This window comes from Mercenaria mercenaria, chromosome 3 (genome assembly GCF_021730395.1).
Source record: "Mercenaria mercenaria strain notata chromosome 3, MADL_Memer_1, whole genome shotgun sequence".
Lineage (NCBI taxonomy): Eukaryota > Metazoa > Mollusca > Bivalvia > Venerida > Veneridae > Mercenaria > Mercenaria mercenaria.
Window position 1 is genome coordinate 87,323,287 of NC_069363.1, and position 27,458 is coordinate 87,350,744.

Below are 27,458 nucleotides of genomic sequence, written 5' to 3' on the forward strand. Positions count from 1 at the left end.
GGAATGCAAATCAATTTTTATAAACTTGCAAATTCCTTAGAACGTACTAACTTAGAGCTGTATGAAATGTAATTTATCTCAAAATTATTAAAGCTGATTCTGTCGGGAATTCTAAACATCTTTCTGGTTTAATAAACGGACTAAACCGCGTATATAACGTCTCTCAGTTTTTTGGCACTGAGTATTCACTTATCCGAATTTAGGTTTGTCCAAAATTCTGTATACTTTCTGATATTTTGCTGAATAAATGGTCGTTTTTTTTTGGGCATGATAGCAAGTATTTAAACTGAAAGCATAAACAATCAGTGTAGGCACTAACTGCCCAATATCAAATATCTGTTCTTTCTGATCGCTTGATAAATATTGAGGTCAGCGAAACCGAAAGAAACACTTTGGCAGGTGGCGCTAAATACGTAATTTTTAAGTGGTTGCATATGTTTTTAAACAATACCAATCAGCGACTTTGATGTTATTGAAATCAGCAAAAAATCACTCTGCAAAATGTCTTTGGTAAACATTTCCTGCGGTTACAATTAAACGGTTAATTGTTTGCCTCCATTGTGACAGTAGGTGGTAAGAAAATTTTAAACCTCGGGCGTGTATCTCTTGATAAACAAGGGTATTATAGACAACTATCAAAATTAAAAATTTGAAGACTCAATTATTGATTTCCGGGCTACTCGATACGGAGTTTCAGGTTGCCCGGGCACGCTCTGAAAAATTTTAGTACCCGACAGAATTTTCTGGAGCCCCGGCTCCGGACATGGGATTTCGGAAACCCCTGCAATCATCATCTGTTTATCTAATCGCGATGTGCCATATTCTAATATTCAGGAGGGTAACATATGTAGATTTAATGGAGAATTTTTAATAAATATAATGTATTACTGGTAACGAAAACATGAAATTATTCTTTTTATGCTAGATAAATCGTCGTAGGCTCCATTTAAATTAAATTTATTGTTGTCCATCAAATGAAAACCCGTGTTTTTTGTGAACTACGGCTTCATCTTCAAATGTAAAGATAAGAAATAGTTGATAAAATCTGTGAGAAGACCTTTTGGAAGCATAAAATGTAACCAAACAGAAATAATGCACACTCGTTTGAATTAGTGTTTCATGAAAGTTCAGCGAACTCAATAAGACAGGAAATTGAAATGGTGGATCAAACAGAACTTATTTGGAGTCGGATTTCAAGTATAAGTTTTTTTTGTAATCGAAGGTTTTATTGTTGGTACAATAATCAAAATGGAATACCTTTAGTTTCCATAGAGATCTAAAAGATTAGTAGTAGTTTCCAGTTTTGTATCATAGATTATGTACTATATTATCAAACATACAGATTTTGCTAAAGTGTATCTGATGAGCTCAGCGGTACATAAACATTTTTTTTAATGCTGATAAATATCTCTTCTTCTTGATCCAGAATGGATACATTCGTGAGAAACTTGAGTCCAGAGAAAAAAAATCTTTTGTTTTTATTTTTAGAAAACTGATGACAAAGCAACAGAGGATAAAATAACGCTAAAAATAACGTCATAACATGTCAGTAGATTTTACATCATTTTGTAGGAAACGAATAATCACTACTGTTACTGTACATTAAGGTTTAAACATTTCTCCGGAAAAAGATTGACCTTTATTTGTTTGCTTTCTCAAATACTGTCAGTGGTCAAGAATACTGATATATTTATAATTATTTTACAGATGGCCGTGGTTCAACCAGAAACTTCACTTGTAGTAATCATCAAGGTACGCAGTGCACGTGGTATTGTTCTGACCATGACGTTTTTTGCTGCTCGGCATGTAAGGAGTCAGATCATAGGTAATAATTTATTTCGTAGCAAAAGGTTTGTCTTACTATTTTTTTTAGCTGTAAGTAACAAAAGATGCAGGACTTCCTTGGAGACGTATTGTATTTTTGCCCTGCCCGTCCGTCCGTCCAACTTCATTTCCGATCAATAACTGGAGAACAATTTGACCAAGAACCTACAAACTTCATAGGATGACAGGGCTTAAGAAGTAAACGATTCCTATTGTTATTTTGGAGCCACTCGATTAAAGATAAAGGTGACAGTGACCTATGCATTGAAAAGAATTTCCGATCAATAACGTAAGAACCCCTTGACACAGAAACTTCAGAGACATGATGGACATCCAGTGTAGATGAAACAATGATGATTTTGGATCACTGGTGTTTAAGGCAAGGCCATGGGTCCCTGAATAGTGAAACACCATTTTCGATCAATAAATTGAAAACTTATAGGCTGACAACTTATAGGCACATAAAGTTGGAAACTTCATTGGATGTTTGGGACATGCAGGAAATCTATTGATTTCAGGGTCACTAGAGGGAAGACTAGGTTCACGGGGGCAAGAATATGGAATCAGTTTCCGATCGTTAACTTGAGAACTATTGTACTAGAACAGTAAACTTCATAGGGTAAAAAGGGCTTAGGGAGAAAGAGTTCCAAATTATATTTGGTTACTAGAATAAAGGTCAAAGTCACAGGGGCTTGAACATTAAAAACCGTTTGTGATCAATAACTTGAGAACAACTTGATCCAAAACGTTGAAACGTCATAGAATGATTAGACATACAAATAGATACCCTAATTTATTTTTGGGTAACTTGATCAAAGTCAAGGTCACAGGGGACAATCGTCCGTCACAATTCATTTTGATCAATAACTGGAGAACCATTTGACTAGAAACTTCATAGGGCATAGGCTTACGGAGTAGATAACCCCTATTATTTTAGGGTTACTAATCAAAGGTCAGCCCGCCGCTGAGCTCAGTAGGGAGAGCTTTTGGTATACAGATCGCGGGGTCGCGGGGTTCGATCCCCGGGGGGGCCCGTATTTTCCTCCGTGACGATTTGATAAAGACACTGTTTGAAATCATTCGTTCCCGCCTCTGACAATTCATTTGGAGAAGTTGGCAGTTACTTGCGAAGAACAGATAAGTCTGGTATTGAATCCAGGAGCACTGGTTAGGTTAACTTCCCGCCGTTGCATGACTGAAATACGTTGAAAAACGGCCTTAAACCCAAAACAAACAAACAAAAAATCAAAGGTCAAATTCACAGGGGCCTGAACATGGAAAACATTTTCTGATCATAGCTTGAGAACCATTTATTTCAGAACGTTGAACTTCATAAAATGATTGTGCATGTAGAAAAAGATGACCTTTTAGATCTTGTGGTTAGTTACTTAAACAAAGGTAAAGGTCACAGGGTCTAAAAACATGGAAAGCGGTTTCTGATCAATAACTTGAGAATAATTTTGACCCAGAACCTTCAAATTGCATAGGAGGGTTGGCCAAATCAGGGTAGATGACCCTTATCGTTTTTGGGTTTCTAGTCATAACCACAGGAGTAGAAACATGGACTACGCTTTCCGACAATAACTTGAGAACCTCTTGAACTAGAATATTAAAAATTGATAGATGATTGCCATGCAGGGTAGATGAACCTTTTGATTTTAGGTTCTCGATAAAAGGGACAAGGGCACATAGACCAGAACTGAGGGGCCAATAGGGTCAGTGTTGAAACTTCTTTGGATGATTGAACACGCCGAAAGATGATCCCCATTGCAGCTAACGATCAGGGGTCATTTTGATTTTGGGCTGTTTGCCCCCGATTGACTTTTTTCCTATTACTTCTATGCATTGGGGTAGACAGCCCTCTTTCTACTCTCTACAAGGGATTGCTAATTAGGTATTATCTATCAACGCCAACATGCTAAGCCTTAAATATAAATTTACCAATTCCCTTATGACAACAAATGTATAAAATGGGTTGCTCGAGGGGGAGAGAAGGGGCAGTCTTACTAGCAGAAACTTCTACGCTATCAAATTTAACATTAATCATTCTAAAATTTTATAAAAAAACGTAGAACATAAAGAAATTCACATACTCTTCTATAATAATTATCACCGGTAAATGCTAAAATTGATTTATTCCGCTTTTGTCTTTAGGTGATAACGGTTACATTTAACAGATTTGGGGCTGTATTCTGGTGTTTCAACTTAGTGCAGTTTCGTGAAACACCCACCGTCTATTTAAATTATAGCTTGTCAGAAGAAATAACGACAAATGGTAAAAATTACCAATCGGACATACACTAAAAAAAATTAAATTAATTGTAAATACGCTGTTAATAAGTGACGTGAATGTGAAATAACGACTTTAAGGGGTTAGGCCCAAAACTTGTTTTTATAAACATGCTCAAAAATAAGGGGTATTTAACTAAGAACCGCCATATGTACGCAGTTACAGTCATATATGGCGGATATTACATGTAGAAAACGTGTTAACAAATTTTAAAGTCCCAAAATTTTACCGAACACATAATAATAACCCGATTATACACATGTCGGTAGCCCCATCGTCAGAGCCTTTATTCCAGTTTAACACCATACCACTGGATCGGAATGTAATAATGCCTAGTTTTTATTACATTTAAGAGTTTTGGATTGTTCCCCTTGAATTATTATGTTCTACAGTTTCCGTTTTCTTACGATTAAAATAAATGAAAATTATCACCATTTACTCCAAAATATGTTATGTTTTGATATTTTAATACTTAACAATAGGATAATTATTTTTTCAGGTGTCTGGGGGTGTCTTTGGGTGTTTTGGGGTTTTTGAGGTGAAAAGCCCCTCCCTAAAAAAATCTCCCTTCGTCTCTACACCCCTACATTCAGAATTGTCAGATAAAATTGTAACGTAAAGCAGAAAAATAATCATTTAAAGCAATAATGTATAGGCTTTTTTTACGGTATATGGTACGCTTGCGGTGCCCTAATTGGTCGCTTTCTCGAACGCACGTGCAAACCGATAAGAATGGTTATTGAATTTTGATTACTTTTTCACGAAAATAAGTCACATAACTTACCGACAGAAGCTCCCATAATATGTAAAATATACGCTGATTTAAAGAAAATGTAAAGTACTGGTGTTCTCTAAAATAGACGTCTGAAATAACACGTCTGAATGTGTAATGTTATAATATAATAAAGTGTAACAGATGCCATGATAAAGCAGAGTACAAGGATATGTTTGGTCCAGTTCACAATATAGGGGGAAAAAATTGCCCCGGACAAAAATGTATCTACAGAATAGTGAAGACCTATGTCAAAAATTTCAGACAGAAAAGTAAGGGTCACAAACAGACGAGAGAGATATTTAAAAACTGAACTTATCCTCTAGAAATATTCCGATTCATCGTATGTCTCGTATTTCGTACATCATGCATTTTGACAAATTTTTGAGGTCAATTTTTAGTTTCGCTGACCTGTGAAAATTGATACTGACTGGAGATTTTGTCCTAGGTCAAATAATTGTCTCACAACTCAGCAAACATATATTTACCGTGAAATACTCTGAAACTACCACTATATTAAACTGTATACCTAGTATAAAGAAGCGTTTAAAATTCGATCAATATGCGTCAAGAAATCCATGCAGGCATATGTTACAACCCGTTTTGTAATAAAGTTGCAATTATAATAATATAACAAAACGGGTTTGTAGTGTTTATTACAATTTGAAATAGACATCACAACCCGTTTTGTAATAAAGTTAAGTGTGTGAAGCGAGAAGTTAGACATTCGACATTGAACATTGGATAAGAGAATGACGTTGGACATTTAAAGCGTGAAGTTGGCGAGAACTTAAACATTTGACATTGGACATTCGATTTCAGAATGACACTGGACATTCGAACCCAAAACGACATTGGACATTCGATCCCAGAACAACATTGGACTTTCGAACCCGAACAAACATTAAAACATTCGATTTCAGAACGACATTGGACATTCGAACTCAGACCGACATTGGACATTCTAATCCAAAACGACATTGGACATTCGATATCAGAACGACATTGGACATTCGAACCCAGAACGACATTGTACATTCGATACCAGAACGACATTGGACATTCGATTTCAGAACGACATTGAACTTTCCCGGACCCAGAGCGACACTGGACATTCGAATCCAAACAACATTGGTCATTCGATTTCAGAAGGGACATTGGACATTCGAACCTAGAACGACATTGGACATTCGGACCCAGAGCGACATTGGACATTCGATTTCAGAACGACATTGGACATTCGAACCCAAAACGACATAGGACATTCGGACCCAGAGCGACATTGGACATTCGAATCCAAAACAACATTGGACATTCGATACCAGAACGACATTGGACATTCGAACCCAGAGCGACATTGGACATTCGAATCCAAAACAACATTGGACATTCGATACCAGAACGACATTGGACATTCGAACCCAGAACGACATTGGACATTTTAATCTAAAACGACATTGGACATTCGATTTCAGAACGACATTGGACAATAGAACCTAGAACGATATTGGACATTCGAACACAGAACGACATTGGTCATTTGAATCTACAACGACATTGAACATTAGATTTCAGAACGACACTGGACATTCGAACCTAGAACGACATTGGAAATTCGATCCCAGAACGACATTAGACATTTGAATCTAAAACGACATCGGACATTCGATTTCAGAACGACATTGGATATTCAAACCTAGAACGACATTGGATATTCTAATCCAGAGCGACATTGGACATTCGAATCCAAAACGACATTGGACATTCGGTACCAGAACGACATTGGACATTTGAACCCAGAACGACACTGGACATTCGGACCCAGAACGACATTGGACATTCGAATCCAAAACGACATTGGACATTCGATTTCAGAACGACATTGGACATTTGAACCTAGAACGACAGGGACATTCGGACCCAGAGCGACATTGGCCCGTTCGAATCCAAAACAACATTGACATTCGATACCAGAACGATTTTGGGACATTCAAAACCCCAGAACGACATTGGACATTTGAATTTAAAACGACATTGGACATTCGATTTCAGAACGACTTTGGGGACATTAGAACCTAGAACGTCATTGGACTTTCAAACCCAAAACGACTTAGACATTCGAATCATGAGCGACATTGGGACACACAACCCCCCAGAACGACATTGGACATTTGAATCCAAAACGACATTAGTAGTCTCCGTTGGCACCGATTCCGAAAGTCTGTGAGTGCTCCTGAAATGCCGCAGACCGTTTTAAATTTTTAAATAGAAACGGGAAAACTACTTGGTTAGTGTTATCTTTCCTGGCCCAGTTCTTGAAAGTCTGCGAGTCCTCCTGAATGTGTCGAAGCCCAAATTCTGAATGGTTTGACAGGACACAGGGTTTTGCTGGGTCGGTGTTTTCTACCTTGGCACCGTTTCCTGAAAGTTTGCGAGTGCTCCTGAAAGTGTCGCAACCATTCTAAATGATTGAAAAAAAAACCCATGGACTATTGTGACGATGCTTTCTCCCCTTGGCATCGTTTCCTGAAAGTCTGCGAGTTCTCCCTGAAAGAGTGCGTAAACCATTCTAAATGATTGAGAAAAAACATGGACTACTGTGACGATGTTTTCCTCCCTTGGCACCTTTTTCTTGAAAGTCGAGGGGTCCTCCTGAATGTGTCACAGACCGTTTTTTAATGGGTTGAATTGATACAGAGGCTAATGGGACGGTGTTTTCTCTCTTGGCATCTATTCCTGAAAGTCTGCGAGTGTTCCTGAAAGTGTCGCAGACCGTTTTTAATGATTTAAAAAGAAACAAAAACTACTTGGTTAGTGTTATCTCTCTTGGTACCGGTTCTTGAAAGTCTGCGAGTCCTCCTGACAATGTCACAGACCGTTCTTAATGGGTTGAAATGATAGTTCTTGTTTCTTTTTTATTCATTAACACTCGCAGACTTTTAGGAATAGATGCCAAGGGAGAAAACACCGTCCCAAGCCTATTATCAATTCAATCCATTAAAACGTCTGTGACACTTCCCGGAGGACTCTCCCGACTTCAGGAAACGGTGCCAAGGGAGAAACATCGTCAAAAATAGCCATGTTTCTTTTTCAATCATTTAGAATGGTCTACGACACTTTTAGGAGGACTGCAAACTTTCAGAATCGGGGCCAAGGGAGAAAACATCGTCACAATAGTCCATGTTTCTTTTCAATCATTCAGAACGGTCATCGACACATTCAGGAGGACTCGCAGAATTTCAAGAACTGGTGCCAAGAGAGACAACACTAACCAAGTAGTTCCTGTTTCTTCTTAAATCATTTTAAACGGTCTGCGACACTCTCAGGAGCACTCACAGACTTTCAGGAATCGGTGCCAACGGAGACTACTAATGTTGTTTTGGATTCGAATGTCCAATGTCGTTCTGGGTTCGTGTGTCTAATGTCTTCTGGATTCGAATGTCCAATGTCGTTTTGGGTTTGAAAGTCCAATGTCGTTCTAGGTTCAAATGTCCAATGTCGTTCTGAAATCGGAAGTCCAATGTCGTTCTGATATCGAATGTCCATTGTCGTTTTGGATTCAAATGTCCAATGTCGTTCTATGTTCGAATATCCAATACAGTATTGGGTTCGAATGTCCAATGTCGTTCTGGTATCGGATGTTCAATGTCCTTTTGGATTCGAATGTCCAATGTCCTTTTGGGTTCGAATGTACAATGTCGTTCTAGGTTCGAATGACCAATGTCGTTCTGAAATCGAATGTCCAATGTCGTTTTAGATTCAAATGTCCAATGTGTGTGTTCAAATGTCCAAGGTCGTTCTAGGTTCTAATGTCCAATGTCGATCTGAAATCGAATGTCCAGTGTCGTTTTAGATTCAAATGTCCAATGTCGTTTTGGGTTCGAATGTCCATTGTCGTTCTGGTATCGAATGTCCAATGTTGTTTTGGATTCGAATGTCCAATGTCGCTCTGGGTTCGAATGTCCAGTGTCGTTCTAGGATCAAATGTCCAATGTCGTTCTAGGTTCGAATGTCCAATGTCGTTTTAGATTCGAATGTCCAATGTCGTTCTAGGTTCGAATATCCAATGTCGTTCTAGGTTCGAATATCCAAGTCGTTCTGAAATCGAATGTCCAATGTCGTTTTAGATTCAAATGTCAAATGTCGTTCTGGGATCGAATGTCCAACGTCGATCTAGGTTCGAATGTCCAATGTCGTTCTGGGTTCGAATGTCCAAAGTCGGTCTAGGCTCGAATGTCCAATGTCGTTCTGAAATCGAATGTCCAATGTCGTTTTGGATTCAAATGTCCAGTGCGTTCTGGGCTCGAATGTACAATGTCGTTCTGGGTTCAAATGTGCAATGTCGTTCTGATACCGAATATCCAATGTCGTTTTGGATTTGAATGTCCAGTGTTGTTCTGGATTCGAATGTCCAATGTCGTTCTAGGTTTGAATGTCCAATGTCGTTCTGAAATCGAATGTCCAATGTCGTTTTAGATTCAAATGTCTAATGTCGTTCTGGGATCGAATGTCCAATGTCGATCTAGGTTCGCATGTCAAATGTCTTTCTAAAATCGAATGTTCAATAACGTTTTGGGTTAGAATGTCTAATGTCGTACTGGGTTCGAATGTCCAATGTCCCTTTTTTAGGTTCGACTGTCCAATTTTCTTTCATAGTTCGAATGTCCAATGGCCCTTCCCGAAATCGAAGGGTTTAAAAGTCGTTTTTGATTCAAATGTCCAATGTCGTTCTGAAATCGAATGTCCAATGTCGTTTTAGATTAGATGTCCAATGTCCCCTCTGAAATAGAACGTTCAATGTCGTTTTGGATTCGAATGTCCAATGTCGTTCTGAGTTCGAATATCGAATGTCGTTCTAGGTTCGAATGTCCAATGTCGTTCTGAAATGGAATGTCTAATATCGTTTTATATTCAAATGTCCAATGTTGTTCTAGGATCGAATGTACAACGTCCATCTAGATTCGAATGTCTAATGTCGGTCATAGTTCAAATGTCCAATGTCGTTCTGAAATCGAATGTTCAATGTCGTTTTAGATTCAAATGTCCAATGTCGTTTTTGGTTCGAATGTCCAATGTCGTTTTAGGTTCGCATGTCCAATGTCGTTCCTAGTTCGAATGTTCAATTTCGTTCTGAAATCGAATGTTCAATGTCGTTTTAGATTCAAATGTCCAAAGTCGTACTGAAATCGAATGTCCAATGTCGTTTTAGATTCAGATGTCCAATGTCGTTCTAAAATCGAATGTTCAATGTCGTTTTAGATTCAAATGTCCAATAACGTTTTGGGTTCGAATGTCTAATGTCGTACTGGGTTCGAATGTCCAATGTCTTTCATAGTTCGAATGTCCAATGTCGTTCTGAAATCGAATGTTAAATGTCGATTTAGATTCAAATGTCCAATGTCGTTCTGAAATCGAATGTCCAATGTCGTTTTAGATTAAGATGTCCAATGTCGCTCTGAAATCGAACGTTCAATGTCGTTTTGGATTCGAATGTCCAATGTCGTTCTGAGTTCGAATATCGAATGTCGTTCTAGGTTCGAATGTCCAATGTCGTTCTGAAATGGAATGTCTAATATCGTTTTATATTCAAATGTCCAATGTTGTTCTGGGATCGAATGTACAACGTCGATCTAGATTCGAATGTCTAATGTCGGTCATAGTTAAAATGTCCAATGTCGTTCTGAAATCGAATGTTCAATGTCGTTTTAGATTCAAATGTCCAATGTCGTTTTTGGTTCGAATGTCCAATGTCGTTTTAGGTTCGCATGTCCAATGTCGTTCCTAGTTCGAATGTTCAATTTCGTTCTGAAATCGAATGTTCAATGTCGTTTTAGATTCAAATGTCCAAAGTCGTACTGAAATCGAATGTCCAATGTCGTTTTAGGTTCAGATGTCCAATGTCGTTCTGAAATCGAATGTTCAATGTCGTTTTGGATTCGAATGCCCAATGTAGTTCTGGTATCGAATGTCCAATGTCGTTCTGGGATCGAATGTTCAATGTCGTTCTGGGTTCGAATGTCCAGTGTCATTCTGAAATCGAATGTCCAATGTCGAATGTTTAACTTCTCGCCAACTTCACGCTTTAAATGTCCAACGTCGTTCTCTTATCCAATGTTCAATGTCGAATGTATAACTCTCGCCAACTTCACACACTTAATAAAGTTACAAAATGTAATAAATTTCTCAGAGCGTGTGTAAACTTATTTGTGTCATAGTCCTAAGTTTCACTATAGGAATAAAATTGAATGAGGTGAAGATGTCAGGTGGCGTACTTTTAACATGAAATTGTAATTAAAAATGTTATTTGTGAGAGATACATCAAGGAAGTTTCTACAAAATGGTTAAGAGTGCTTATTACAAAGTGAAAATGAATACAGCATCCCGTTTTGTAATAAAGTTGCAAAATGTAATAAATTTCTAAGTTAGTTTAAAGCATTTATGTCATATTTCTAAGGCTCACTTTATGAGTAATGTGAAGGAGATGAAGATCTTTTGATAATATGGCCCACCGAGTCTCCAATTTTCACTGTTTGCCTTGTTTTCGGTGCATTCGAGGTATCTACTTTCCAGATTTTAATTTTACCTGCCATATAGGCAAGTAGTTAGAAAAAGAAATGTATCTTCACAAAACAGTGAATTTGAAATAATTATACAAAACGGGTTCGAAAGATTATTGCACTGTGAAATGGACATCACAATCCGTTTTGTAATAAAGTTGCAAAATGTAATAAATTTCTGGGTTAGTTGAAACGCATTTGTGTCATAGGTTTTAGGTTCACTTTGTTATCAAGTTGAAGGATTGAGATGTAAAGGGTATTTCTTATGCAATTTGGGATTTTATTTAAAAAAATAACAAACCGTACTTAAAAAATTGGGATACTAAATTGTAATAATGATTACAAAACGGTTTAAAGTTTTTAAAAATGAATTGGACATCAAACCCGTTTGTAACCCAGCTGCAAAATGTAATAAATTTCTGAGTTAGTTGAAACGCATTTGTGTCATAGTTCTAAGGTTCACTCGGAGCTCTAGAGAAGTGTAGGCTGTTGTGTAAATGATACTTGCTCCCACCAGTAAAGTAGCCGACCAATCAAAAATTGGTCCCAGGAAATCTAAAACTGTTTTCCCCCGGCACACTGAGCGCTGTGATGAAAAGCAAGGAAACCAGTAAGCCCTACCTCGCCGTGGTGTTTGCAGAGTTCAGCTCTTCAACAGGGAAAGTACTATTGGTGTACTTACTTATACCGTTCAAGTGGGTTATCGAGTATAGAGTCGGTCTCTACTCTACCCTATAGCTTCCATGTGAACTTTCCCTATGTGAATAAAAGTGAAGGATGTAAAGATGTAATGTGTCATACTAATGACAATTTGGCATTAAGTATTTACATAAAAGTAAAAAAAACCCCAACAAGTACTTACAAAATTAATGAGGATACTCAAATTGTAATAATTATTAAAATACGTGTTAGAAAGCTTATTACAAAACCTAAACATCAACACATGAATACCTCTTTGCATCAAATAATAAATTACTTTTGTTCATACGCCTCAGGTGAAAATTTTGGTAACAGCTCATTTGATCTATTTCATATAGTGCAAAATATGCTCCTTACTAGTGTGTCATTCTAGTGGCCATTACTGCAAATCAAGAAAAATTTCGAGAACCGGCAGTGTGAATTTTTATTTGCCAAAGGACTGATACTGAATAATAACAGAATGTATAATCGAGAAAATTTTATGGAAGAATAATGATGTGTGTTATGAGCACAAGTGCCAGAAAAATGTAGCCTTCGGTTCTATTATAAACATGTATAACCTCTACTTTGACTGTCCATAGGTTGATGAAACAGATTAATGTTATTTAGTTTTTAATTACAAGATACACAATCAAAATCTTAGGTGTATAGGGCAGACTACTTTTTGTTGAGCACTGTGAAAGCTCTGCTTTTTTATTGCCATAAGCGATTTGTTATTGTCCACAGCATATCTTGTACATTGTGATTGGTCATGCAGAGTAGATGATTCCTATCGATTTTGGGGTCACTCTGTTAAAGGTCAAGGTCACAGGGGCCTGAAAATGAAAAACAGTTTCCGATCAATAACTAGAAAACCTCTTGACCCAGAATGTTGAAACTTCATAGGATAATTGGACATGCAGAGTAAATGACCCCAATTATTTTGGGGCACTCATTAAAGGTCAAGGTCACAGGGGGCCCGGACATGGAAAAAACGTTTCCGGCAGTAACTTAAGAACCACTCGACCCAAATGTTGAAACATCACAGGATGATTGGTCATGCAGAGGAAAATTTGGGGTCACCCATTTAAAAGGTTTAAGGTTACAGGGGCCTGAACATGATAACCATTTTCCGATCAAAAAACTTGAGAATCTCTTTATCCAGAATATTGAAACTTTATAGGATGATAGAACATGCAGAGTAGATGACCCCTATCGATTTTGGGGTCACTCTGTTAAAGGCCAAGGTCACAGGAGCCTGAACATGGAAAAAATATTTCCGATAAATAACTTGAGAATCACCTGACCCAGAATGTTGAAACTTCATAGGATGATTGAACATGCAGAGTAGATGACCCCTATTGATTTCTGGATCAGTCTATTATAGTTCAAAGTCACATGGGCCTGGTCATGTAAAATCATTTCCGGAAAATAACTTGCGAACCACTTGACCTAGAATGTTGAAACTTAATAGGATGATTGAACATGCAGAGTAGATGACCCAAATTTATTTTGGGGTGACTTGATCAAAGGTCAAGGTCACAGGAGCCTGAACAGTGACTTGAGAACCACTGGGCTAAGAGTGTTGAAACTTAGCGGGATGACTGGACATGCCAAGTAGATGATCCCTATGCAGCCAACCATCAGTGTCTCTTTGACTTTCGCTCCTGACCCCTATTGACTTCTTGCCTATACGACTTTGGATTTGGGGAAGACATGCGCTTTTGTACAAAAGCATCTTCTAGTTTCCAGTTTTTTATCAGTGTACCTTGTGCAAAAGCTCACATGTTTTTCATTTTAATACAATATGACAAATGGACAAAATGGTGTTATTTTTAGCGGGCGGGGAATATATTTTTGCGGAAATGTGACCACGAAAGATCTAACCTACAAATATCTTTTTAAGTGTAAAACAGTTACAAAACAAGAATAAATAGCCAACAGAGAATGCCACGTTCCAAAAACGCTGCCTCCCCAAAACAATACTCGCATCAGGCGGATTTGACACTTTCATCCCACTCGTGCGCGCGCGCACGCACACACGCACACACGCACGATGCTTATACATATTCTAGGAAGGTTTATAAACAGAAAAAAATGTTTTTTTTGTGGGCTGGGAGTTGGTGTGGGAGGGGGTGTAACCAGTGAGGAGGGGATGAGAATTTCACATGTTGGTAATAAATGTTCGTGGGGAAAAAGTTTGCTTATGTTCTTCCAATTCGTATGTTTGTTTTGTGCAATTAATTATTTGGAATTCTAAACAATTAAAAGACAATAACTCGGAAGCTATTAAAGATATACTGGCAAAATTATGTGTGCATTACCACATTATGGTGATCTAACCTCAGTTTAAGTTTCATAGTTCTAGAACTCACAAGTTATAAAGCAGAAATTGTCATATTTATAAAAAAATCTTTTATAGTCAGCATAACTACTAAGGACCTTTACTATGGTATTTCAGAAGAGTTAACTGAAACTTGACGCACCGCAGTTTCTTACAATGGTGAGCATGTATATACGAAGTTTTATTTAAATATTCTAAACCACTTATGAGATATAGCTCTGGATGGAAAGCCGAACGGACGGACAACACCAGAACTATATTTCTGAGCCGCTTTCGGCGGGGTATAACAAATAAAGGAACACAGTGGTGCATCGCCTTGAAACGGTCAGTGGTAAAGACACTACTGGTGAGCTTAAACTAGTTAATGGTGCTTACCTAACCTCTCTTTAACCCCACTATGTTCCAAAAGGTACATGATGGATAAATGTCCATAAACGCAGACTAATCAGGCGCGTATCTACCTATACCCCAGTACGCCCGTGAATCCACATACGAGGGCTGTTCAAAAATAACGTAGTTTTTGCTGTCAAATGTTGCATATTGTGTAAATAATAATGTGAAATATATCGTTGTAATTCGGAATCTTTCTGTAATTTAGTCATACATTTTTTGTAACATTTTTGCTGATAGGTGCAGCACGTCGAACGTTTTATTACCATAGCTACGCATAACCGGCGCAGTCGCGTTTTGAAACTGTCGTGATTTGAAATTCGATCGCTAATGTTCGCACAAATAGTAAACTATTTGCCCAAAAATACGCCAAAGTGCAGCAACACGTCAGGGCGACATGCATCTAGAGTGTGGAGTCATTCTGACGTGGAAGGCGGAAGAAAACAACGTTTAAACTAAGTGAGTATTACTGTTTATAGCGCATGTAATGTCGTCATCGACTCGCATAGATAATAAGACAATTGCTTAGTTATGGAGAACATATGGTGAACAGCAACTGAAATTCATAAACTAATAAAGTAGAAAGCCACAAAAATGTTCATCATCTGTGTCTTTAACTTCAAGTGGTACAAACGGTCCCCCAAATAGTCCAGAATTTCTTAAAGACAGCGAAGATGGAGGGAGAAAAGGAAAAACGCGAATGGACGTTAACGCCAATGTATGACGCCGTAGATAAAGACCGAGTACTCATGTTGGGTACCCTGTCCGAGATGCAAGTCATTAGTGTTCATACAGTTTTAATATTCTAACCAAACAACTTTTTTATGACTTACGTATTGCTCATGAAAATTTATGAAATAAATTTGCAATAATTAATGCAAAACTTTAATGAAAGCATCACAATGAAGGCACGACGTCGTTAACGTCGTTGAAATATATTGCCGTGAGCCGGGTCCATGTAAGTGACTGTTTTCGAGGAGGTATAACTCCTGAATGCATGGTCATAATCAAGTCAAATTTGCAGTGCAGTTGGTAGAACGTTAGCAAATTAATATGATATATTTTTGTATTGCTTTATTAAAGTATATAAAAGCTAGAGAAAACGTCTACGTTAGTTTTGAAGGCCCTCGATTTTTGCCATTATTTTACATCTTCACCTAGATCTAGATCTGCGTTTCCCTTCCTGACTTACGCACCTACATCCAAGGGAATGCCACGGCCATGGACTGTCTATACTCTACTTTGTGTTACCAAAAACAACATAATAAAATTAAGAACAAAAAATTATTCAAAACTTGTTTAAATAGGCTACGACATGCAATTTATATGAATAAACTTTACACGCTTCCTTCGATAAGTCAGTGCAGCTAGAAATTTGTTTGACAACACTAATCTGTCTTTAAAAAACTGACGTTTTCAGTTATTAAAGATTTTCTATTCTGTTTGATACTATCTTCTGGCCGAAAATCTGAATTTTATGTCCTTAGTGTTTTACATTTATTAACGGTAAAAACGAAACTGCTATATACGATTGCGCTGTATAAAATTTTACATTTAATTTTATAAAAAAAAAATGCTGGTTATTTCTATATATTTGTTCTTAAGAGTCTGCTATTGTTTTATCAAAATTGCTGTAGAATTCAAGCTATGTTTATTTTCTAGCGGTGCTGAAAGTTTCAGGTGATAATATTAAATAATGAATGTATTACGCGCGTTTTTTGTGCACGTAACGCCTAAATTTCGTGGTGCTTGTTGAACTAAAATATCACCTATTCGTTGTACTTTATTTCATCTCCTGGTTTTGTCTGGTTTTGTACGTACATCGTCCTGTGACTGCCTCTTTCATATACCCAGACCGTGCGCAGTATGCCACTATATGTCCGTAACACATACATAAAAGAATGCTGGCCAAACCTTTAATGTTTATTTTGTAATGTTCTAACTGTGTCATTTACAAGGTAATTTTTGAGGCCATATCTATTGGTTTTATTTAGATTAAAGTTTATATTATTTACTATTTGTTAAAATTTAGTAAAACTTGATAAAAATGGAAAAATTTGATAAAATAAGTCAGCCTATCATTTTGCATTGGTCTTTATTGTAGTTAGACAAGTTAATACTGTAAATGTATATGAATTCGCGGAGACAAATTTTCGCGGAACGGTCCATTTTTGCAATCGTAGATATATTCGCGCAAATTTGATTTCGCGGAGACATATGCTTAAAATCATAAATTCGCGCACAGCAAAATATCCACTACAAGAGTTTTAAAACACGGACGATTAGGGACAACGACGGATCAGTCATAGGTACATAAGCCGTAACTGATAGTTCATAGACTTGGTTGTTTTTCAATCAACTCATATATACAAACAATCAAAGGGGTATTGATTATAGTCAACATCTGTCGAGCATTGTCAAAATAATATGCAAACAAAAATACCTGGAAAGTTTATAAAAAACGATTAAATCAAGAATAGAAATTATATCTGAATGGCGAATGTTTTCACAGCTGATAGAAAGTCATCTAATGATCATTTAATCATCGTGTTTGCCAAGATTTGTTTGATGATTTTGGATGCCGTGTTTGACACTTTTTATTTGTGCATGTTTGCAAGTGTTTTAGTAAAACATAGCACGAAACAACATTTTTTTTTTCAATAACTTAATACATTACAATAACTAACAAGTTGTTTATATTGATTATATACATGTACCTTTACTGACTAGATTGGGATGGTTCACATTTGCGCGAAAATATGACTTATAAGTAGAAATATCTATAGAAATAATCGCGGTAATCATGAATTCGCGGACTGCCGATCACCGCGAATATCGCGAAAATTGGAAGCCCGCAAATATTTCTACACTTACAGTAACTTGGAACTTTTTTGTATTAGTACAAGAGCTTAAAAAAGCTTAATTAAGTGTTTTGATCAGTTACCAAATTATGTTCACCAGAAGGACTCGATCTATATTTATAAGTTTTATTGCTATTTAGTTCATTTTGTAAAACATAAATATGATGTAGCGTCAAATGATGATTAGTTATCGGCCACCTTTTCTGCTGGAAATAAAAAAAATACTTAGAATGGAATTCTTTGACTTCTCAAAGCATGATGACCCATGTATATAATTTATAATGTACAATTAATTTCAAAACATTTTCTGACAAGCTCATAACAGACGTTGCGTTCTGTCGTATTTCAGCAAAGTTTTTTCTACCTACGCCAGATTCATTTTGGTGATTCATTGGTGTAGTGTGGAGCGGTCAAATCTGACTACGGGTGCTTTCAAAATTCCTCATACATAAGCAAAGGTGAAACTCGTTTCCCGGGTGTTCACTTTCATTTTCTAACTACTTACTTCCTTTAATTTTAAACATTATAAATAGAAGCCATATTTTCAATTCTAAGGCTCGTAACATTTTCTCCTCCTTCACTTTATTCACATGGTGAACTTTCGAAATATTACAGAAATGCACACACTCGGAAATTTTATTACATTTTGCAACTTAACATGAATTGAACTCGGTGTATCACTGAAGCATCCATGTGTACCGCCGTATGAATACATCTGCGGATGCCTCTGAATTAAAAATTCTAGTTCTTTTTAACTTTTGAGTTCTGCTTAACCCGGCCCTAGAGGTCGTCAGTGAACGGTACCTTGCACTTTCACAACCGTAACCGTGTCTGCAACATATTCATTGATGTCGTGTAGGGCGATCTGTGGTTTTCCACATTTTTTTATTTTATTACTAAACGGGTTGCGATGTTATTTTCAAATTATGATAAGAACTACACTGAACTCCGTATTGTAAGAACCTTGCTTTGTAATAATCATTAAAATGTTGTTGATTTAATGAAAGTTCACTTTTATTTCATAACAATTTTCCTCCTTTTAATTTCATACAACGAATAAAAACAAGAGCACCGCCTTGCGGGTGCTGACGCTCATCTGATTTTTTTTGTGTAATAGAAATATTGTCCTACCCATGATTTTCTAAGTCTAAAAACGGCCATCATTCTTGCAAAAAGCAGGATAGAGTTATGTTTCTTGATGTACAGTGTCCATTATGATGGGAAAAACTGTTGCCAAGTTTTAAAGCAATAGCTTTTATAGTTTATGAGAAAAGTTGACTTCTAAACAAATACTCAACCAAGAAAATGATTTTCTAGTCCAAAGGGGCAATAATTATTGCAAAAATCAGGATGGAGTTACGCTGCTTGCTGTACAGGGTCGCTTATGATGGGAACAGTGTGCAAGTTAAAGCAATGCTTGAGTTTAAAGAAAAGTTGCCTAAACATAAAACTTAACCAAGAAAAAAATCTGATATTTTCTAAGTCCAAAAGGGGCCATAAATCTTGCAAAAAGCGGATGGGAGTATGTTTCTTGCTGTACAGGGTCAACTTAAAGATGGTGAACAAGTGTTGCAAGTTTTAAAGCAATAGCTTTGATAGTTTAGGATAAAAGCTGACCTAAACATAAAACTTAACCAAGAAAACTGATTTTCTAAGTCCAAAAGGGGCAATAAATCTTGCAAAAAGCAAGATGGAGTCATGTTTCTTGCTGTACAGGGTCAGCTTATGATGGTGAACAAGTATTCCAAGTTTCAAAGCAATAGCTTTGACAGTTTGGGAGAAAAGTTGACCTAAACATAAAACTTAACCAAGAAATCTGATATTTTCTAAGTACAAAAGGGGCCATAAATCTTGCAAAAAGCAAGATGGAGTTATGTTTCTTGCTATACAGGGTCAGCTTATGATGGTGAACAAGTATTCCAACTTTCAAAGCAATAGCTTTGATAGTTTAGGAGAAAAGCTGACCTAAACATAAAACTTAACCAGGCAACGCCGACGCAGACGCCGACGCCGACGCCGACGCCGACGCCGACGCCGACGCCGACGCCGACAACCGCTCAAGAGATGACAATAACTCATCATTTTTTTTCAAAAAATCAGATGAGCTAAAAATGGTCAAAAGTAGGTCCATGTCATCGTCGCACTCTAAGCTTTCAATTGTGAAATTCCTGCCTCCGTGGCCGAGTGGTTAAGGTCGCTGACTTCAAATCACTTGCCCCTCACCGATGTCGGTTCGAGCCTTACTCGGGGCGGCGTTGAATTCTTCATGTGAGAAAGCCATACAGTTGGCTTACGGAATGTCCGTGGTTCTACCCAGGTGCCCGCTCGTGATGAAATAGTGCACGGAGGGGCACCTGGGTCTTCCTCCACCGTCAAAGCTGGAAAGTCGCCATATGACATATCCAACAAAATAAAATGACAAAAATGATAATTACACACTTACAAATCAGACAGATTTCGCAATTTTATAAAACAAATAAGACTTTTCACGTTGTAATTAGTACTACAAACCAATCAGTTGCCTTTTAAGTTACAAATAAAGAGTAAAAATTATATGTTGAAAGAACGCCGCCTTACATCTTCAACTCGTTCTATTTTATCCATATAATGGCCCTTAAAAGTTTTCCACAAATGAAAATTTCACATTGTGATTAGAACTCTAACCAGTTATGTAATGAAAATTTCGTTGAATTAATAAAAGTTCACTTTTATTTCCTGATGATTTTCCTTCTATTAATTTAATGATGTTATGACAGCTCACGTTGATATGCTTACCATTATCTTTAGTTACAAGTAATAAGTAAAAATTATGTTTGCAGTACGCCACGTGATATTTTCGCCTCAGTCAATATCATTCACGTGGAGAACCTTAGACACCTTGCACAAACGCCCTAACACACGCCGAGAAATTTTATAACATTTTGCAACTTTATTACAAAACGGGTTGCAATGTTCATTTCACATTGTAATAAGCACTGTAACTCGTTTTGTAATAATCATTACAATATGAATATCAACATTGAGTTTGTAACTACTAATTTTCTTTTATATAAATATTAAATGCCAAATTGTCAGAAGTATGACTCATTACATCTTCACCTCCTTCACTTTTATTCATATAGTGAACCTCAGAACTATGACAAAAATGCCTTTTAATAAACTCAGAAATTTAGCACATCTTGCATCTTTATTACAGAACGGGTTGTGATCTGCATTTAACAATGTAATAAGCTTTCTAACCCGTTTTGTAATAATGATTTCAATTTCACTGATTTTATGAATATCCAATTTTAATTTCTAACTACTTGCCTTCTTTTCTTATATATGATAGGTAAAAGCCATATTGTCAAAAGATCTTAATCTCTTTCACTTTACTCATATCATGAGCCTTAGAAATATGACACAAATGCGTTTCAACTAACTCAGAAATTTATTACATTTTACAACTTAATTACAAAACGGGTTGTGATGTCCATTTCATATTGTAATAAGCTTTGTAACACGTTTTATAATAATTATTACAATTTGAGTAACTATCTTTATTGATTTTGTAAGTACTTGTTTTCTTTTCACTTTCATGTAAATATTAAATGCCAAACTGTCATAAGTATGACACGTTATATCTTCACATCCTTCACTTTTATTCACACAGTGAACCTTAGAACCATGACATAAATGCGTTAAATCTATCTCAGGAATTTATTACTTTAAAGTTTGCAACTTTATTACAAAACGGGTTGCGATGTCCATTTCAAATGGTAAAAAGCTTTCTAACACGTTTTGTAATAATCGTTACAATTTAAGAACCCACATTAATGTGGTAGGTACTAGTTTTTTTTTACTGTTATGTAAATAGTTAATGCCAAATTGTCATAAGTATGACACATTACATCTTCACATCCTTCACTTTATTCACATAGTGAACCTCAGAACTATGACACTTATGCGCTTCATCTATCTCAGAAATTTATTACATTTTGCAACTGTATTACAAAACGGATTGTGATGTCCATTTCAAATTGTAATAAGCTTTCTAACCCGTTTTGTAATACTTATTACAATTGAGTATCCACATTGATTTTGTAAGCACTTGTATTGTTTTACTTTTATGTAAATAGTAGATGCCAAATTGTCATAAGTATATGACACATTACATCTTCACATCCTTCACTTTAATTCACATAGCGAACCTTAGAACTATGACACAAATACGTTTCTACTAGCTCAGATATTTATTACATCTTATTACATTTTATTACATTTTGCAATTTTATTACAAAACGGGTTATATTGTACATTTCACATTGTTATAAGCACTGTAACACGTTTAGTAATAATTATTACAATTTGAGTATCCACTTTGATTTTGTAGGTACTTGTAGTTTTTACTTTTATGTGAATAGTAAATGCCAAATTGTCATAAGTATGACACAATTACATCTCCACATCCTTCACTTTTATTCACATAGTGAACCTCAGAACTATGACACAAATGCGTTTCAACTAACTCAGAAATCTATTACATTTTGCAACTTTATTACAAAATGGATTGCGATGTCCATTTCACATTGTAATAAGCTTTCTAACATATTTTGTAATAATTATTACAAATTGAGTATCCACATTGATTTTTTAAGTACTTGTTTTTTTTTACTTTAATGCAAATAGTAAATGACAAATTGTCATTAGTATGACAAATTACATCTTCACATCCTTCACTTTTATTCACATAGTGAACCTTAAAACTATGACACAAATGCGTTTTAACTAACTCAGAAATTTATAACATTTTGAAACTGTATTACAAGACGGGTTGTGATGTCCATTTCACATTGTAATAAGTTTTCAAACACGTTTTGTAATAATTATTTCAATTTGAGTAACCACATTGATTTTGTAAGTACTTGATTTGTTTTTACTTTTATGTAAATAGTAAATGCCATATTGTCATAAGTATGACACATGGCATCTTCACATCCTTCAATTTTATTCACATAGTGAACCTTTTAATGAACATTTAGAACTATGACACAAATGCGTTTCAACTAACTCTAAAATTTATTAAATTTTGCAACTTTATTACAAAACGGGTTGTGATGTCCATTTAACAATGTAATAAACCTTCTAACCCGTTTTGTAATAATTATTTCAATTGCACTGATTTAGTTAAGAAACAATTTCAATTTCTAACTAATTGCCTATCTGGCATGTAAAGAATAAAATCTGGAAAGTAGATCCCTCGAAAGCACCGAGAACAAGGCAAACAGTGAAAATTGCAGACTCGGTTGGCCATATTATCGAAAGATCTTCATCTCCTTCACATTATTCATAAAGTGAGCCTAAGAAATATGACACAAATGCTTTGCAACTAACTCAGAAATTTATCATATTTTGCAACTTTATTGCAAAACGGGATGTTATGTTCATTTTACTGTGTAATAAGCACTCTTAACCATTTTGTAGAAACTTCCTTGATGTAACTCTCACAAATAACCTTTTTAATTACAATTAATGCGTAAAATTACATGCTAAAAGTACGCCACCTGACATCTTCACCTCATTCAATTTTATTCACATAGTGAACCTTAGAACTATGACACAAATACGTTTACACACACTCTGAGAAAATTATTACATTTTGCAACTTTATTACAAAACGGGTTGTGGTGTCCATTTCAAATTGTAATAAGCACTCCAACCCGTTTTGTTATAATTGTTACAATTTGCAACTATATTACAAAACGGGTTGTAACAAAGCAGTACGAGCCATATTTTATTGCCAATAATGGCAATATTTACCAGTTGATTTAAACAAGCACTTAGGCTTGTGTACAACGGATACTAAACGACTGGTCACTGCAGATAAGTCTGCTTAGTCTGCATAAACTAATTAAATAAACAAAATGAGTTACCCTCATTACACATTCCAGTAATTGAATGGTATCACTTCATAAATTTAATGGTAATAAATAATTTCTATACAGTAAGCAAATTTCAGTGGGGTAAAGAAACATTGACAACAACTAAAAAAAATATAAATTAAAATAACAGCAAAAAATTTGTAAACAGGAATTTTCTTTAAAAACGAATTTACAATACAAAATTAATTCAACAGAAGAGTGGTCAAACCAGCACTTGCCGCGAGGCGTAGTTACAGTGCTCGGCGTAAATGTTGCAAATTTCTAATAAATCAACAATTAAAAGTAATGATTAATTTACAGTAAGTTCAAACAACAATAATCTTCATTATCATTTACAACGGTGCCATTGTTTTAAACCTTACCATGCTAAATTTCTATAATGAACTTGTCCATCTTCAAATTTGGACAGTACCATTAACTGTTAAGAGGGGTGCATTCCAAAAATTTACTGATTGAATAGCGAACAGTTCAAATCATGATCAGATCTACACTCGGCGCAGTGGCAGAATAAATCGTGTCCATCACGATAACGGTTAAGATACATCATTAACTTAATGCCTCAACTCAAGAATTTAAGAATGGTGTGTTTTATTTGAAAAGTAAAGAAATTACAAACCGACAAATGAAACTGAAGCTTGAAAATATCAACACCAGAATTACATACTCATATATATACTATTCCAAGTGGCACGAGTGAATTACATACATCAACATTTTTCCATACTGTAAATCCTCTCTTAAGCAGCCAGCCAAGAGAGTGGGAAAATGTGGCTGTTTACAGCAGGTGGCTGCTTAATGCAGGTAATTTATAGAATAAATGACCATTTTGGGAAATGAGACACAGGCTGCTTAAGACAGGTTGGCTGCTAATTAGAGGTGACCGCTTAAGCAGGTTTTACTGCTCGGGTACGTGACGTCATTTGTACCATCACTGTTTCCATCTTTTAACATTAAAATGTTCAACTTTTCTTTGGTTAAAGAACCTATTCATTTCATCTGCCAGAAAAATTCTAAAAGTAGATCTATGTGTATCTATGAATCGCGCTAGCGATTCAGGTTTAATTTGCTGGTCCTATTCTGTCGTTCATTTCGCATGTCATGAACACCGAAAAAATTAATACATTTCTTATATTTATATTATATTTCCTTTCCATTTTTAAACAAGATAATATTATTAATTGCACATTTTGTTGTATTTAACGTTAAAATCAGCTTCCCAGCCATTCTGTTTACCAGACGGAACAACTGTGACGTCATATAAGAAACGCTCTTCCTGGACTATATGCGGACGGTCGGTTATCACTATGCAGCGAAGGCGTATAACTTTTGCGCCTTTAAATTTGCTGTTAATACGAAATGCACGTCATAATTTTCAATGGAAAAGAATAGGGCGTTGTAAATATTGAAAAAGCTTTGCATCCAGAAATATGAATTTGTTCTATCTCAGAATAATATTGCACGAGGTTAGGCTCTGCTGCAGAAATTATGCATATTTTTCGACAAAAATCCAATTATAAAGTCAAAGCAATAATTATATTTGTCGACAAGTGTTAGCAATGACTTAGCAAGGCTTATGTCACATGACATAGTTATTTTGACAAGCTACTGTCCTGTTAGTGACTTCATGAAATACATTTATCAAATCCAAAATCTGACCGGCTGCAGCCATACCGAAGACAAGGTGCCATATTCTCGGTGTCAGAGTTTATGTAGCGTCTTGGCAAAAATGTTCCGCTCCATATGTGTTAAAGGTACCATATTTCTGTGAATAGATTATTCTTTGGCAGTGATTGACCTGAAGATATCATCATCATTGACTATACATAGGCCTACCTGCAATTAAATATAAAAAAAAAATTATTTCAAACACCACGCAAAATATTTATTTCCAAAATTACTTTTAAATGCAACTGAAGTGCATAGATATTCTATAGAATTAATTTAATTTGAGAGGGATTGGCATCAACCTTTACATAATTTTGAACCTTGTATTTGTCAAATTTTCTCGACATAACATTATCACAACAACAGCACAAACGGTACGCTTTTAATCAATGACAGAAATTTATGAGTAGCACCATTTGTTACACAAATATTGGTTAGATGCCGGTTTCACATTATTATCTAAAATAATTTTAATTATACTAAAATATTTTAACAGTCATCAATAAATTTGTTATCGGACGGCTAGAAGACCCATATAGGTCAGGCTTTGTGTCCGGTTACTGAACCGCTAGAACACAGGCTTAACTTGGAGTAACGAACAGCTAGGCACATTGTTCTTTATTTATACTTGGGCGTTATCATTTAAATATTAGCTATGGTTAGCTAAGTTTAGCTAAGTTTATATTTGTGTGTTAGCTATGAATAGCTAAGTTTATTTTCGGGTGTACTCATTTAAATATTAACTGTGAATAGCTATTGAACCAATCTACTATAGGAATATTTCAAAACATAATGCCATATTCTGAAATACTTACATTTTTCTTGTGATTCCTGGATTCTGTTTCTGAAATGACTTCAAGTTCAATGCAGCCACAGCAAGTTGAATAACATCCACTTAGATAACCTAACATCTAACATTGATTTTTCCTAGATTTCCACGTTATATGCAAATCATGACATATCCACTTTACTTCCATGTTCAGGCTAAAACACTGTAAAAGTACACGTGACCCGAGGCTGAACAGCGGAGATATAAGATTCAACGAATATGCAAGTTTTACTTCAGTTATCCTTTACTACAGTCCAAGTTCTTACTCGAGAAACTGGGAAACTAGCTGTAAATTTCCTTAAAACATTTATTATTCCATTTATAAATCCATTTCTTCTGAACAATGCAAACCCACCGTTATCTTCGTATGTTTCCGCGTCGATTACGGAAACGCACGAAAAAAAGGTGCGGACTGAGGCACCAAGTTGGGAATTGAAAAAAAATAGTAATATTTGTCAAACTAAGGAAAATCGTTGCTATTGAGACTAAATACGCAAATTGTAGTATTATAAATTCGTTATAAAGGTTTCTGACGGGATATACGGTGGGCACATAGCCTGCTTAGATCCATATAACCATCGACTATCGCCTCGGGTTATATGTGTCACATTTAGGCTATATGCCCACAGTATATCCTGTCAAAAACCTTTATAACTATTAAAATATCATAGTAAGACAAGGACATCTTTTCGTTTAGGGTAATGGTCAGTTTTTTGACACGCTGCTCAATTTTACTTTCCTATCTTTCCCTATACTCACCAAGCTTTTTGTGAAATACATTAGCTCTTTTGTTTTGGTTTCTTAGTATAAGTGTAACTAAAAAGTCTTGTTTGAAATCGGTACATAGTTCATTATTTGTATTGTTAATCGCCGAGAGTAAAGTATTTAACGTGTATTTAACGTGTCAAAAATGTTTCGCATAACTAGATTGCCATTTCATCATTAAGCATGTGCCGATGTAAAATCAGTAAAATGTTTGAAATATTTGAAATATAACATTTATTCCAAACGGAAATGTACAAGTATTGAAATTTGCAAAGATTGATATGTAATATTATACCTCACAAAAAAATGCTCAATGCAAATTCCCTATTGATGTAATTTGTTTAATACTTTATATCAGTCAGGGATTTAATATGTCATGCGCTAAATCGCTGTCTTGGTTCTATGCGCATGTGATATTATATAAATATCATAAGGCAGGGTGTGTGACATTGATATTGTCAACCCGAGGGCAGAATGCCACTCGAGGCGAAAGCATTCTGTTTCGAGGGTTGAGAATATCAAGTCACACAGTCACGCTGTCATATGATATTCATTTTATTAT

General features: G+C 35.9%; 1 long non-coding RNA gene across 1 annotated transcript in view; it reads left to right on the plus strand.

Annotated features, from left to right (window-relative positions):
• LOC128555765 (uncharacterized) overlaps positions 1–27,458 on the plus strand; it is a 33,761-nt gene that overhangs the window by 511 nt on the left and 5,792 nt on the right. Inside the window, exon 2 of the long non-coding RNA XR_008370341.1 lies at positions 1,708–1,825. This is a non-coding gene — a long non-coding RNA (uncharacterized LOC128555765). The remainder of the gene's footprint in view (positions 1–1,707; positions 1,826–27,458) is intronic.